Here is a 6,079-nt window from a genome sequence, read left to right on the forward strand (position 1 = left end):
TGTCAAAACTAGCTGTAGCTCTGGCAAAGTGGGAGGTTAAGAATGAACATATACTCCTAGCAAAGAGGCTTAATTCAGGAGGCCAAGAGGTGACAGTCTGCAGGCACCACCTTCACAGCACATCACAGGATAAGATCCACTGACTTGGAATTCCAGACAAGCATGGTAGCAGTGTTGTGCCTACCTGGGATGAAGCTGGAGTTGGGTGCAGAGGGGAAGTGAGCAAGGCGGGCTGCCAATTTTGCTTTTTGGGCAACTTAGCTGTTCTGCATTTTGAGCTTTGAAGAGTCCAAATGGACTAGAGGGATGGAGGGAATCCCTCAGCTGTTGCAAATCTGTTCCACCTAAACTTGGCCAGACTGCTTATTTAAGCAGATCCCAGATCCTGTTCCTCCCCATTGGGTGGGACCTCCAAATAGGGGCTTCTAGCCACCCTACCCAGTGCTCTCCCACCAATAGAGATTTGAAAACACCCTGGGAGAGAGCTTTCAGGAGTTGTGGGCTGCCATCTTTGCTGTTTGGACGACTTAACAATTCCAGCTTGGAGGTTTTGAAGAGTCCAAGATGATTAGGGTGAAAGTGATGGCCCAGCACAGCAAAGCAATCCTACAAAAATATGTGACCAGACTGCTTTTTAAAGTGGGTCCCTGACCGTTTTCCTCAGCACTAGGTGGAGTCTCTCAACTGTGATTTTTGGATACTGCCACTGATGTTCCTCAGCTGACAGAGTTTTCAGGTCTCCCTAGTACAGAGTTTCCAGGGGAAGGGACAGGCTGCCATCTTTGCTGTTTGGGCAACCTAACAATTCCTGCCTTTAAGCTTTGGAGGTTCCAAGGTGACCAGGGGCTGGATGTGTACCCGCAGCACAGCACATCTGCTCTATGAAAATGTGGTCAGATCAGTTTTTGAAGCAGGACTCTGATCCCGTTCCTTCTGACTGTATTAGAACTCCCAACTGAGGTCTCCAGACACCTTCTAGAGATGTGTTTGGGCCAGCAACAGGTCTCTACCTCACTGGTACAGAGCCAATAGAAAAAAGAGCAGGCTGCCATGTTTGTTGTTTCTCAGACTTAATTGGTGATACCTTCAGTTACTGGAAAATCTGAGGTAACTAGAGACTGGAGTGGGCCCCCAGCATACTGCAGCAGCCCTACAGAAAAGTGGCCAGACTGTAATGTGGGTACCTCTTCCCATATCTTCTCACCAGGCAGATCTCCCAAACCTGGGCCTCTAGCTACCCACTGCCAGAACTATTGATTAGCAACAACTTGGAAACTCCCTGGATAGAACCTCCAGGGGCACATGAAAGCCACTCTGCCACAGCCTCTGCAATCAAACTTAGCTTACTACCCTCAGACTACCAAAGGAGCAAAGACCCTAAATGCCATATCCACATCTCCAACAATCTCCGGTTGATTCAAGAAAAGGAGGCCAGTTTGTTTCCCATGGATTCCACACATCACACTGCTAGTCACCAAATAGGGAGCCCCTGGTTTAGACCCCCTGAATAGCCTCTCCATCCTGGTTTTATTGTAATGAGTGATTGCAGACCAGCATCTCTCTGGTATGGCTCCTTCAGGAGACAAGCAGAGTGGTAGAGCAATAAGTCAGCTATGTGGAGCCCAGAGGGGTTGGTGTGGAGCCCAGAGCGGTTGGTGTGGAAGCATCTGTAGCAAAGCCATCAGCGGCAATCTCACTAGGCTCAATTTGCTAACATTAGCCCCAGGGAAATTGTGTTCTAGGCTCAGTTTGCTCACTTTAGCCCTAGGGGAATTGTCGGACCTGGTCTTTGCAGGGCAATTCTGCACATCAGATGAGGCTGGTCTGACTGGAGCACTCTTTGGACTTCTGCCCTCTTCCAGGGCCCCAGCCTGGCCATGACTACTTACATGGTAGCCTTTGGTGCCCTGGGATCCCACACCATAGCTTCTGCAACAGAGGACTGTGCCTGACTGGGGAGCTCCAGTGAGGTGGCCCCCATAGCCATGTACCAGTCTACATGTTCTCTCTCAATACTGTAGCTTCCTCTTAGCCCACAGAAACTCCCCACACCGCTGTTCTGGTGCAAGTCTGCATGAGTGGGTTTTGCTTTGCTTGCCCCAGCAGCACACAGGAGGGCATTACAACCTCCCACCACACCCCTCGCCCCTGCCGACAGCCTTTGCAGACATAGCCTTGGCGGGCACAGAACCAGAAAGCCTTGCCCCTGCCAGTCCCCCACCCTTGTGCTAAAGCTGCACAGAGAACAGGAAATCCTCCCACACCCTGAGTGATCACTTTTGCTGGTGGGGCACAGAGAAGAGACTCAGAACTATGCTGCCCAGCAACCCACCCTAATCCAACACCACCTCCATGGTAACAGCACACAGTCTCCAGCAGGGACTTTCCACTCCCCCTCCAGTTGCCTTGCTTCAGCCTTTGTGATGAGCAACCATAGTGAGGCAGACACCTCTGCATTCGCTAGTACTCTGCTGCAGCCGCTGCACCTCAGTCACCTCAGCTCAGAAGACTCAAAACCTTGAGGAGCCAGAGAACAAAGTTGGGACCCAATAGAAGTCCACTGGAGTTAAAGCACGTGGTACAGGACTTGGGAACAGTAAGTTGGCCCCCCAAAATCTTCCAGAAACAAAGCCAGTTGGCTGAATTCACCTTATATCACCATGAACCCTCAAGGTAATTAAATAAGGTAAACAAAAACACAAGCAAAGGTTAACAACCTCAAAAATTTGAGATATATAGGCCCAAAAAGATAAAAAAATATTGTAAGAATGCTGTAAACTCAAAAAGTCACAGTGCCTTCTTTCATCCAAATGACCACTTCACCTCTCCAGCAAGGATTCAAAACCAGGCTGAGGCTAAGATGGCTGACATGACAGAAGTAGAATTCAGAATATGGATAGAAATGAAGTTCACTAAGCTAAACAAGTACATTATAACCCAAAAGCAAGAAAGCTAAAAATGATAACAAATTATTATCGGAGCAAAATATAGTATAAAGTACTCTACTCTACATAGTAACCAGTATAAAGAGGAAAGTAAACAATCTAATAGAGCTGGAAATTATAACACATGAATTTCATAATGAAATCCCAAGTATTAATAACAGAATAGAACAAGGAAAGAAAAGAATCTCAGAGTTTGAAGAATGGCTGTCTGAATTAAGATAGGCAGACAAAAATAGAAAGACGAAACCTCCAAAAACTATGAGATTTTGTAAAGAGACTGCATCTACAACTAACTAGAGTACCTGAAAGATATGGGGACAATGGAGTCAACCTGGAAACCACATTTCAGGTATCAAATCTGAGAACTTCCCTTACCTACCTAGAGAGGCCAACATTCAAATTTGGATAATACAGAGAACCCCAGGAAGATACTCCATGAGAAGATTATCATCAAGACACATAGTTCTTCTTGGTAGAAACAAAAATAAAACAAATGTTACAGAAAGATAGTGAGAAAGACCAGGTCACCTACAAAGGGAAGCCCTTAAAACTAACAGTGTACCTCTCTGCTGAAACCCTACAAACCAGAAGAGATTGGGGGCCAATATTTAACATCTGGACAAACTAAGCTTTATACAAAAAGGAAAAATAAGATATTTTTTAGACAAGCAAAGGCTGAGGAAATTTGTTACCACCACACTTGCCTTACAAAAGCTTCTTAAGGAAGCACTAAATATGTAAGGAAAAAAAAATTCCAGCCATTACAAAAGCACACTGAAGTATACACACCAATGACACTATAAATCAACCACATAGACAAGTCTGCAAAATAACCAGCTAACATCATGATGGCAGGATCAAATCCACACATATCAATATTAACCTTAAATGCATATGGGCTAAATGTCCTAATCAAAAAATACAGAGGCATAAGCTGGTTAAAGAACCAAGACCCATTGGTATGTGGTATTTAAGAAAGCAATCTCACCTGCAATGGCATACATAGGCCCAAAATAAATGAATGGAGAAAAATCTACCAAACAGATAGAAAACAGAAAAAAAAAAACATATGTTTCAATCTTACTTTCTGACAAAACAGAATTTAAACAAAAAATAAAAAGACAGACAAGAGCACTGCATAATGGTAAAAAGAGTTTAATTCAACAAGAAGATCTAATTATACTAAATATAAATGCACCCAGCACAGGAGCATCCAGATTCATAAAGCAAGTTCTTAGAGACCTGCAAAGAGACTTAGACTTCCACACAATAATAGTGGGACACTTTAATACCCCAGTGGTAATATTAAACCTATCATCAAGACAGAAAATTAGCAAATATTTAGGACATGAACTCAGCACCACATCAAATAAACCTGACAGATATCTACAGAACTCTCCACCACAAAAAGAATAATACACATTTTTCTCACTGCCACAGGACACTTTCTCTTTAATTGATTACATAATCAGAACTGAAACACTCTTTAGCAAATATAAAAAAATTGAAAGTGTAACAAATAATCTCTTGGACTACAGTCCAATCAAATTAGAAATCAAGACTAAGAAATTTACTCAAAACCATACAATTACATTGAATGACTTTGGGGCAAATAATGGCTGCTCCTGAATGACTTTTAGGCAAATAATGAAATTAAGGCAGAACTCAAGAAGATCCTTGAAACTAATGAGAACAAAGATACAACATACCAAAATCTCTGGGATAAATTCAGGCAGTGTTAAGAGGAAAATGTATCGGACTAAATGCCCACATCAGAAAGCTAGAAAAATCTCAAGTTAGCAACCTGAAAATCATAACTAAAAAAACAAGAGGGCCAGGTGCGGTGGCTAACGCCTGTAATCCCAGCACTTTGTGAGGCCAAGGCGAGCAGATCACAAGGTCCAGAGATCCAGACCAGCCCGGCTAACGTGGTTAAACCCCATCCCTACTAAAAATACAACAAATTAGCTGGGCATGGTGGCTGGCGCCTGTAGTCCCAGCTACTCGGGAGGCTGAGGCAGTAGAATGCCATGAACCCGGGGAGGTGGAGCTTGCAGTGAGCCAAGATCACTCCACTGCACTTCTATTTTTTACAATAGAACAAGAGAACCAAGAGCATAAACAATTCCAAAGCTAGCAGAAGACAAGAAATAATGAAAATCAGAGGTAAACTGAAAAAGATACAGACACAATAAAAACATTGAAAAGAACAGTGAATCAAGTATCTGGGTTTTTTTCTTTCTTTCTTTTTTTTTTTTAAATAAAATAGACTCCTAGCTGGAATAATAAAGAAAAAAGAGAGAGAAGATTCAAATAAACACAATCAGAAATGACAAGGAGGAGATTATCACAGACTTGACATAAATAAAAACAACCATCAGAGAATATTATGAACACCTGTATGCACAAGAACTACAAAATATAGAAGAAATGATTCCTGGAATTTTATACCCTCCCAAGACTAAACCCAGAAGAAATGGAATTGCTGAATAGACCAATAACAAGTTCTAAAATGGAGGTGATAATAAATAGCCTACCACCCAAACAAATCCTAGGACCAGATAGATTCACAACTAAATTGTGCCCAACATAAAAAAGAAGACCTGGTATTATTTCTACTGAACCTATTTCAAAGAATTGTGGGAAAGGGACTCCTCCTCAAGTCATTTTATGAGGTCAGCATCATCCTAATACCAAAACCTGTCAGAGATATAACAAAAAATGAAAACTTCAAGCCAATGTCCTCGGTAAACCTCAAAGCAAATATCCTCAACAACACACTGGCAAACTGAATGCAGCAGCATATCAAAAAGCTTATCCACCTTGATCAAGTAGGCATTATCCCCAGGATGCAAGGTTGGCTCAGCTTGTGGAAATAAATAAATGTGACTCTTCGCATAAACAGAACTAAATACAAAAACTACATGATTATCTCAATAGATGCAGAAGAGGCCTTCGATAATATTCAGCATTAATTTTGGTTAAAAACTCTCAATGAACTAGGTATTGAAGGAACATACTTCAAAATAACAGACATCTATGACAAACCCACAGTCAACATCTTACTGAATGGGCAAAAGCTGGAAAGATTTCCCTTGAAAATCTACACAAGACAAGGATGCCCTCTTACCACT

This window comes from Colobus angolensis, unplaced genomic scaffold, assembly GCF_000951035.1.
Source record: "Colobus angolensis palliatus isolate OR3802 unplaced genomic scaffold, Cang.pa_1.0 Scaffold70, whole genome shotgun sequence".
NCBI classification, from domain to species: domain Eukaryota; kingdom Metazoa; phylum Chordata; class Mammalia; order Primates; family Cercopithecidae; genus Colobus; species Colobus angolensis.